This window comes from Cupressus sempervirens, chromosome 7, assembly GCF_028749045.1.
Source record: "Cupressus sempervirens isolate cs-2001-9-10 chromosome 7, ASM2874904v1, whole genome shotgun sequence".
NCBI lineage: Eukaryota > Viridiplantae > Streptophyta > Pinopsida > Cupressales > Cupressaceae > Cupressus > Cupressus sempervirens.
Window position 1 is genome coordinate 15,231,462 of NC_143124.1, and position 11,317 is coordinate 15,242,778.

An 11,317-nucleotide genomic window follows, 5' to 3' on the forward strand; every position below is an offset into this window, starting at 1 on the left:
AAAGAATCCACAAGAAAATGGAGTGGCTAAATGCATGAAGACTATAATGGAGCATACAATGAGCATAAGGTTTCATGTTGGGTTTCCCTTAAACATGTGGGTAGAGGATATCAAAACTATTGTATATTTGATTTTCCTCTACTCCGTGGTATTCTAGAGGAAGCACAGACTAGTAAGAAGGTGAGTTATTCTTTTCTCAAAACTTTCAGTTTGAAGTGTTTGCTCATATAGATTCTAAAATAGAACCAAGTTGGAAGAAAAGTCAAAAAAATGTGCATTTGTTAGATATGGTATTGATGAATTTGGTTATACGCTTTAGGATTTTGAAACTTGTAAAATTGTAAGAAGCAAGGATGTCATATTCAATGAGAAAGTGTTCTACAAATATCTATTGCAGCAACATGAGAAGAAAGAAGATGATTATGTAATGTTGGATGATACCCTAAAAGATGATGTTCCAGCAATTCCTAATAATGTGCAACAACCCCAACAACAAATGCCACACAAAGCAATGAATGTTAGATGGTCAACAAGGCTAAATAGACCTCCAAGAAGATTTTCTCCTTCTTTATACTCTATTTTACTAATAGATGCTAGTGAATCTGAATGGTATGATGAAGTTGTGCAAGTGGATACAAAGATTTAGTGAGAGTCTACAATAAAAGACAAAATGGATTCTTTGTTGAAAAATAAGACTTGGGATTTATGAAAGTTGCCTGCAGGTAAAAGGGCTTTACTAAATAAGTGAGTTTACAAGTTGAAAGGAGAGGATAGAGGTAAGAAAAGATTTAAAACTAGGTTAGTGGTAAAAGGATTTTCATAGAAAAAAGGAAGTGATTTTGATGAGATATTCTCTCTTGTTGTTAAAATGACTTCTATTCGTATTGTTTTTAGTATTGTGACTACTAAAGATTTTCATTTGGAACAGCTTGATGTTAAAAAAACCTTCCTTCATGGTGATTTGGATGAAGAGATGTATATGGCTCAGCCACAAGGATTTAAGGTCAAAGATAAGGAGAAATTAGTGTGCAGATTGAAGAAAAGTTTATATGGCTTGAAGCAAGCACCTTGGCAGTGGTATCTGAAATTTGATAATTTTATGCATGAGCATGGATATAATAAGTGACACTCAAATAATTATGTTTACTTTAAGAGGTTGGATGATGATAGCTACATTATTTTATGTTTATATGTTGATGATATGCTTATGGATGGGTCTAAAATGGATCACATTAAGGGGCTGAAAGCCAGTTAGCACATGCATTTGCTATGAAGGATTTGGGGGCAGCAAAACAAATTCTTGGTATGAAGATTTGTAGAGATAGGGAGAGCAAGAAATTGACATTATCTCAAGATAATTATATTGTGAAGGTGTTGCAATATTTCTCTCTAGAGAATGCTAAAGTTGTCAGCACATCTTTACCTGATCATTTGAAGTTGACTAAGGAGATGTGTCCAAAGACACAAGAAGAGCAAGACAAGATGTCCAAGGTACCTTATGCTTTAGTTGTGGGAAGCTTATGTATGCTATGGTATGTACTAGGCAAGATATTACACATGCAATGGGAGTCATTAGTAGGTATATGAGTCATTCAAGAATTGAGCATTGGAATGCAGTTAAATGGATTCTCAAATATTTGAGAGGAATATCCAGTAAGTGTTTACACTTTGGGGGCTCTACTCCTAATTTGAAAAGCTATCTTGACTTAGATTTGGCAAGGGATATTGATACTAGGTGGAGTGCTATAGGTTATGTATTTATTGATGGTAGGGCAGATGTGAGCTGGGTTTCTCGATTGCAGAAGGTTAATGCTTTATCCATTATAGAGGCAGAGTATGTTGCTTCTATATAGGTAGTCATCATAATACTTTGAGAAAAACACTTAGTAGACAAGAGAGAATTGATGATCCTCTTCAAAATGAAACATGGGATTTTGGTGGGAGACTTCCACATTTTAATAAGAAGCTACCCGATGATGTGAAGAAAGAAATTACATAGTTTTGGCACTCTAGCTCAAGAGTATCACCCAATGCTAAAGATGTGTTAAAGTTGAGAATTGGCATCAAAGATCACACACCACATCCTAAACATTATTTGGAGGTAAGTCAAACTATGTTGTTCAAAAAATTTAGAGAGAGTCATCCAAGATTGCATATATCACAAAGGGCTTTTGAATTGTTGAAGTCATTTTATTGTGTGCCACTTAAAATTCAAAATACATGTTGTTTCAAATATCATGTTGAGTTTTCTATGCACCATGAACTATTATGCTCCATTCATTCTCCTTTACATAGTAAAGAAATGTTGGAGAATTGTGGTGCTAGTGGGCTTCCAAAATCATCAAGAGACTTGCTAGATCAATTTATATGTCATAGAGTTGATGGTTGTTTCTTGTATAAAAATGCTTGTTTAAATGAGAAGTGTTCAGAATGTGGTGTCTTATCCAAGTTTGACACATGTTTCCATGAGGGGTGTGAACAAGATCGTGGGAAGACAATAGTAGAAAAAATGGTATATGAAATGGTGAAATGGACATTGAAGATTGGGGGTGAGGGCTCTAGATGTGAATTGGTTGCAAAAGAAATTAGTGTGGCTAATTTTATTTCAAATTACAAAACAAATCTTTTCTACAAGTATCCAAGAAATAGTCAGAGGTCTTAGTCATTGGATCAACAATTTAGAATATGTAAGGAGACTTTCCCCATTGGCATTATTATATTAGTTGTTGACTTTGCTGAGAACTATATATTGCAACCTCAAAATGAGACACAATCTCAGTATTACAACTCTATTTAGATTGTTATTTTTGTCCACATAACATATAGACATGCCCCTGATAGTGCAAAAGATAATCAGAAGATTATTAGAGAGTACCATTTTTATATGATTGATGTTAGATCTCACTCTCACAAGTTTGTGCAACATTTTTTCAAGAATTATTTTGATTTCTTATAGGAGCATGACATTGCTATAGATACACATATCATTTGGTCAGATAATTGCACAGGTCAATTCAAGAATGCTTGCATATTTTATTGGTTGTGTAGGATGCAGCTAGAGAGGGGGGTGCCTCATACTTGGATTTTTTTTGAGTTTGGCCATGGGAAAGGGGAGCATGATGGAGTAGGGGCATGTGTGAAGAGAGCTCTAGTTAAGGAGAAATTGAAGATTTTAGGAGTAGAGCTTCTTGATACTCATAGCATTATTGATTGGTGTAGTTTAGCATTATTACAAGGGGTGAAGGGGGGGACTCTTGATTTAGTAGTACATAGGTTCTTTTGGTTGGTTGAGGAAGGGTCCATAGGTGATAGATCAGACTGTGCTATAGTGAGACTCATCAAAAATGCATTCATTTTGGAGCTCTGATTCTAGTACATAGACCATTTGGACACAACAACTAGCTTGCTTTTGTCCTAGTTGTTTTCACTATGATTGGGATCACTATGAGTCAAGTGAGTGGGTGGACACATGGGCTCCACATTATCTTACTCCATTTTCTATCATACACTTTATCAAAAATGATGACATGGAAAGTTCACTTGAGCATAACCATCTATCAGATCTTCTTCAGCCAGGACATGTCTTTGTATTAGTTGCACCATAGGGGAATGATGAGAAATTAGATTATTGGTTAGCACATTGTGTAAGAGGTAAAAAAAAGCTTGTACAACCAATCATAGACGATGATGGATTCACATATCCTACTAGTTTAGTGGTTGTTGTTGGAACATGGTTGCAGACATACATGCTTAGAAGGGATTGAATTCTTGCATTAGAAGATTATCAGAAGCACAAAACAATTCTCATATAATCGCATCTTATTATAGAAAAAAATGTGAAGTTGTTAAAGCATTAGTAAATCAAACAAATTTAGTACAACATTTCCATAAACGTTAATACAAATTCATTAAAATCTGAGCTCTAAGAAAAGTTTTGGTTTGAACCATTGGTTTTGTAAAGAGTCAAATCTGAAAATGAAGTTGTACTAACATTTCCATATCTACCCAACTTTTTTTTGGTAAATCCTTTCCTCAAGCTAAATTGTTGACCAAGTCCCCCTTTTCTTAGGAAACCTTAAATTGAAAGCGATTTCTTCCAAAACACCATCTTATTACAGTTCGGAAGGTTACTTGGTATAATAGGTAAGTTTTCTTGTACTCCTTGAATCTTTTGTACCCCTTGTACCAAGTTCAAAGAACACCAAGCCACATTGAACCCTTTGTACCAAAGGAACTAGTTCACGAGTTCAATGTTTCATTCGTTCCTCAAAGAAATATCCCTTGGTGGACCCACTTGACATGTCGCACACACACGTGGTACATGAAACACACAACAATTGGTTGCCTCATCATGATTGACATAGTCATGGGTGATGTCATGATTTGAAAAGTGATTACAAGCAATTAATGGTTGAAGTAAAAATGTCATTAGTGATCATGTCAAATTTTTGATTTAAAGGTGAAGAAATAAAGATTTGGCACATGTAAAGAGAAATAATTATTTAAAGTACTTGCCTATTGATTTAATGCCAATACCTATTTTTCCTCGTCATCTTTCCTTCATGGCATGCCAAGATTACTTTTGTTCTCAGTGCAATTAATGATCATTTCCTCTTTTTCAAAATGCATCTAAAAGAAAGTTTTCTCATTTAAAAGAAAGACATTAAGTTTCTATTCTTGCTCAAAACAAGCAGTCGCAAGAAAAATGGAGAAAACAAGCCTTCTTCCAGTCATCATTCTTCAAGTAATCCTTCCATTTTCTAGTTATTTTTCTCCCGCCTGTTGACTGAATCATATTTGTGGTTATTTCCTTGCTTTTGAATTCAAAGTAGAGCTCTTAAATGATGAAGTCTACATCACACCTATTTGAGAACACTCATAGTTTGCAATGTAGGTCCCCCATAATAGCTAATACAAACTTGCTAGGGGTTGATTTGGGAGGTGTTTTAGAAAGATTATGTGAAAGACTGGCCAAACCTTTTTCCACTAAAGTGTTAGACACAAACTTGCTCATGGCTTCTACTTTTCTACCAGCTTATCCTTGCCCAGAATTAATTCAAGAGTGCATACATATGTACAATGTGTCTAAAGGAAATATATTGAAGAAAGATGGAAGTGTTTTGTTGAATGCCAATAGGGAGACTGTATCTAGCTTGCTTCACCTAAAAGAGTAGTAATTTGCTGACCTCACCCCAGCCTTGTTAGCAGCTAGATTTTCTAAGAAAGCAAGTGATTATAAGAATGTCATAGCAAAAATTTGGACCAAATATTTCTATAAAGGTGTTTTGAGGTTATCCAAAATCTTGAAGAAAAGCCTAATGACTACTCAGGTTTAAGATATAATGGTTCTTTTACATAGAATTTGTGGCTCTTCTAATGTCTCTATTTTTGAAAATTGGATGTACTTCTACATCCAAATTGTTTTGAAAGGTTCACAATTTCTAGACTAGGTGGAATTAATAGCTAGCTCTCTCAAAGATTAGTTGAAATGTACTTTAAATATTAAAAAAGATTTTTCATGTCATCTTATTTAATGTACATGTTAGCTACCACTCAATATTTGCAATATTTTCCACATGAACCCTAGACTGAGGATATCACCATATACAATTATTGTCTACTATTACACAAAGATAAAGTCTTGGAAGACATTAGAAGGGTTCATGATGTTTTTTCTAGAAAATTGTGTTTTGATATGAAAAGCTCTTTGCAACATAGATTATCACATGAGTCTCAAAGACTGATGCAGGAGCATCCAGAGGTATAAGGGCAATCCTGTGTCACCAAAAAAATGTACCTAGACAGTTTCTATTTTGTCTGTTTTCATTTCTGGATACCCATTTGAGTCAAATAAAGGTTCCAACTGTCACAGTTCCACTATTAGTGTTCTAGGTTAGAGTATTTAAGCACCTTGGGATTGTTAGAATCTGAAAGGATTAATAACCCAAAAAACTAGTGCAAAAAGTAAATATCTAAACTATGAATGAAAATGATACAAAATCAAAATAGCATCATAGAGCTAGTCTCCAAGAGAGTAATGCAAATGCTGGAAGCAAAATAGCATTAAGAGGATGCAAAAATAAGAGAGATACAAATACAAGCCATGTAGCATGCTTATATAGGCTAGGAAAAGGGAGGAGGTGACAACACCAACCAATGAGGAGCAACCATCTATTGGACTAAAGATAGCAAAGTATCTTCCCAAGATAGCTAATGGATGCTCACATGTAGGAAGGTGACACCTCACAACCATTCACCTAATAAGACATGCTTTATCAACCTAAGCGAGATTATTAAAAGTGTAGGAAAAACCTAGCAAAATAGGAAAAATAAAAAACTACACTAACACCCCCCAATAAGCGAAGCTTAGGTGGATGCTAACCTAGCAAAGCTATGAAAGCAGGAAAATGGGTCCCGACAACAAGGCCTGATTAGGTACCCAATACAAGAAAAAGAACTAGATGAAGGAAACTAAGCCTCCAATCTAGGAAATGTCCCAAAGAGAAGAACAAAAAAAGAGCATGAAGCATCTCCGAAGCATGAAGCTGCAAACATTGTCAGAAGAAACTGCTGGAACCCCCACTGAAATAGTGCATGACCAGGTAGAGAAGACAAAGTTTGAAGAGCTGATCAATCGAAGAGGTGACCTCCAAAGGTAGGAATGAATGAGTGTCTATATAGTAGATGAGCCATCTCACCGAAATGCATAGGTGCCTAGCCACTGCATCTGCCTAGTACATAGGAACAAAAACTGAATACATAGATCTCTCAACCAAACCAAAGAAGCAATAGAGCCAACAGGTGAACCCCCCCATAATGCTAAATAGGGAGTGGGGTGACAGGAACACTAAAATGCAATGCCAAAAACATCTGAAAGAAGAAGAATCAAGAACACCAATAGTGCAATAGAAGTACAAGCACAGGATAAAGGGCAGTGTCACCGAAACACTGCATGGGCTAATGTCGTGGAAGAAAAATTCACTTCACAAAGGTGGATGAGCACAAAATGGAAAAACATCATGACCACCCATGGCACTTTATAACTGAGTGCGAGTACAAACAAACACAAGGTGTACAAGATCCCAGATATGCAAAAGCAGACACTTTATCTCAATGCATTTATAGAAAAAGGAATGCAATAGAATAGAAGCATACAATGCTCAGAAGTCAAAAAGAAGAGTGAGCCAAAAGAACAAAAGAAGAGATTCCAAGACTTGTAGAATCTAAGTAATCCACCAGAGTGCGAAAGTGCAAAACTTGAAGGAGAAAGAACCTAGAGCAGAATCTGGATAAAAGACCTCTACAACTGAATAACTCACAGAACTAGCTTTCCAACGATATCTGGCAAGCCTAGAAAAGAGTCTGAATGAGCGAGATATGGCTCCCGGAAGGAAAAATAGAACATTTATCTTTGACTGCCAAAACAGGCAACCAAACTATAGCAAAAATCAAAAAAACCTATACCATCATCTCCGTCTCAGAACTAGCTTTCTGATACATTTTTTGGATCAAAAAAATACGTCTGTATGCTCAAGTTATGGAAGAAAAATCGAAAGGGCCTCCTCATGAAGAGCATATGCTAAAAGTGAAACTTGGGCACAATAATCAAGGAAAAAAATAGCACCACTGCGATCTACTCAAAAAATCATGCACTTTCAAAAAAGGAATCGCCTCGATACGAGGTCGTATGAGAAAGTTATGATCCTCCGAAGTTTCCAAAACGAGAATTGTGCACAGTCATGGCTGAGAATCTGCAATGTTTGAAGAATTCATGCATGAAATTCAAAAAACAACTCCACTAATGGATAGAGCACAAACAAATAGCCAAGTTCATAACAAGAATCATCAAAATCGGAGTCCATATGAGCAAGAATGAGACATTTGAAAACTGCGTTCAAATCTGCAACTGCCAACGGAGAGGGGTATGGTTGTAGCTTTGCATGCTCAATTTTACAAAATATACAGCTTGCATGCAAAATCTAAAAGATACCCAGATGGTTTTTCGGGGCTGCGAACAAATCCCAAAAAGCGTTTTTCTTTTTGATGTACAAAAAATGCTGTTGTAGTGTAAATTGGATGCCTTTAACAGTAAAAAATGGCTCCAAAAATTAAAAAATGACCTCAGCAACCAAAATATGACATGCAAATGCTGGATCAGCTTCCTAAGTCCATCAATGGTATGCTAGAACCTGCAATACTGATTGAAAACTTCAAATATGCAAGTTGGTTGTTAGATTTGAGATTGAAACCCCAGAGAAAAACCGTTTTTGTCAAAACTTTTCTAATTCTCAAGATCATCCAAAGATGCAAGAGAAGAGCATACTTCATTTTTCAAAAAATTACAATAAAGTTTATTAGCCCCCCCTCAAATCTCTCAAATAAGGAAACTAAAATCTACTCTTGCACATAGAAAAGCTCTGATACCATGTTAGAATCTGAAAACATTAATAACCCAGAAAATTAGTGCAAAGAGTAAATATCTAAACTATGAATGCAAATGATACAAAATCAAAATAGCATCATAGAGTTAGTCTCTAAGAGAGTAATGCAAATGCTGGAAGCAAAATAGCATTAAGAGGATGCAAAAATAAGAGAGATACAAATACAAGCCAGGTAGCATGCTTATATAGACTAGGAAGAGGGAGGAGGTGACAACACCAACCAATAAGGAGCAACCATCTATTGGACTAAAGATAGCAAAGTATCTTCCCAAGATAGCTAATGGATGCTCACATGTAGGAAGGTGACACCTCACAACCATTCACCTAATAAGACATGCTTTATTAACCGAAGCGAGATTATTAAAAGTGTAGGAAAAACCTAACAAAATAGGAAAAATAAAAAACTACACTAACAAGGATATGTGTAAATGTCAAAAAAATAGGAGTATGTAATTGAGCCATAATTTTGGTGAATTAGAAGTTGTAAATTGGCCAGATGATTGTAATTGTAATTTAGAGCATTCCAGAAAAAGAATTAGGTCAAAAGGCCCCACAGTTTGAAAGTTATTGCACTTTTTTTATTTTTGGAGACCTCCTAAGAATGCTTCAAAGTCAGGTTAGGGGCATTAAATGACCTTGAATAGGGCCAAAAAAATGGGGGATGAGCTAAGCTGGTCTAAAGGGCTATAGAGCGCTTCGAGAGCTTTTCAAAAATGTAAATGGTTTGTCAATCGGAGCTACAGTTCAAAAGTTATGCCTTCTGAAAGTTCGAGTACCATTTTTGGAATCTTCTAATTTTTCACCGACTTCTAAAGCGACTTCTAGAGCCTTCAATTTTGGCGGTGGATGCCAACTAGCACTTTCTAGAATGTATTTCTAATCCTTAACCCTTTGGGGTCTATTTAAGGATATTTCTGGCATTGTAAAAGACAGTTCGAAGTGGAGTTTGAGAGGAGGTACTGAAAGGAGAAATTATCTCCAGATTTATACTATTGTAAGCCCATAGGGCATGTTTTGAAGTCTATTTTCTCTGTACTGAATGTATTAGCATATTTGCATAGTTAATAAAATTTCCCCTTTCCTGTTGTGTCCATTATGTGCTTGGATTGTGTCCCCATCAAAGACTCAACTAATTTTTCGATAGCTTATACATCCAATTCCAAAGGTTCAGTTATTTGAGAGTAGGAGGTTTTGATGAGGAACCTATGAATCTTCCTAGATTTGCCTTTGATTATTTTATCTTGGCAAAATTAGTGTGGTAATTAGTCTCTATGATAAACAAATTCTCAGTCGAAGAGGCATGTGATATCATTTTCTCACTTAAGCTAAGAAAATTAACATGTGGAAGCATAGAAGATGCAAAGTGTATAAGCTCTTACTTGGTTAAATTTGATTTTGGTTCTTATCAAGCTAGGCCAAACTTTGACAGCAAAGGAACTATCCATAGCTTGTTTGATACTCAGTTAAAAACTATACATGTGCCCACTGTGGAAGATTTTTGGGAAGATTGTATAGATTAACTAGAGGCGAAAAGAAGGGGGTTATCCAGGTTCACCATTTCCAAAAGTCACCTTTTTGAATTGAAATTGGATATAGATATTACAGATATAGAAGAAGATAGGACAAACATCCTAGTTCCCCAAGCAATTGAACCACTAAACCTTACTATAGATTGGGATTCTAAAGAGGAAGATAATGTTCTTGAAAGAACGAAAAATGTGATTAAAACAAAGTCTTTGTTGAAAAAAAAAAAGGCACACATGTTAATGTCTAGGTTGATCCTATTTCTAATGTTGGTCTTACAATTGTAGGTAGCAGAAGGTCATCAATGATTTCTATGAAAAAGATTGATAATTCCCCCTCTTGTGCAGAAAACTCATGCCAACAAGAAAACTAAAATGTCAGTGGTAGTAAGTCTTCACCAAGTTATTCAAGTTGATGGGGAACGGGTTAAAGACCAAGGTAGAAAGCAAATTGATAATAGCCAAAGGTTCAAATGACTATGGGTTCATCTCCTCCGAGGATGTAGAATGTAGCTACCCTAGAAAGGGTTGTTGAATCATAATGGGATGTTATCACTCCTAATTGGCTTGTGGCCTTGGTGAACAAGAAAAGGAGTCTGGTTCTAGTTTCTTTTCATGTCGATGATATTATGAGGAAATATACTAATAAGGCTTCCAAACCCAAAAGAACCAAAAGCACAGCCATGATAACCTTTGATAGTGTGATTGGGAGGAGCATAACCGAGATAGCCACCTAGAACCAAAAAGAGGGAGCTGACAAGTTGCACCTAAGAAACTTTGAAATTACATGTACAAATTTAGGGGTAATGAACTGTGAGACAAAAGAACACGGGGTAGACGTGTCCACAAAGAAAATTGTGGTGCAATCACAAAAAGATGGAATTGAGAAGAAAAGGCTAAAGGCTAAAAACAATGCAATGACTAAGTATATAAATTTATTGAAAGGACAAACCTCAGTTCCAGGTAATCAATCACAAATAGCCTTTGATTCCAGTACCCCTAAAAATCAATAGTTGTTAGAAGATTTAAAGAAAGGAAAAATGATGACATCTATAGTGTTCAGTTGGATTAACTTGGTAACGAGCCAAGTCTCTAAACTCATTTAGAATTTGCATGAGATTGTTTCTCTAGCTGGGATTGCACTTGATGAATTGCATGTTCAATCTGGGACTTGGAAAATAGAAGTCGATAAACTATCAACCATGGTGTCTCAATTAGTGGAAGTAAAATATTTTGGACCCAAAAAATTCCTCTAAGAGAACCCATTGCAACATGTAGATGCAGGGATAATTTAGGTTCTAAGGAAAAACATAGCCTGGAGGGTGTCCAATTATACTTCCACAATTTCAAGGA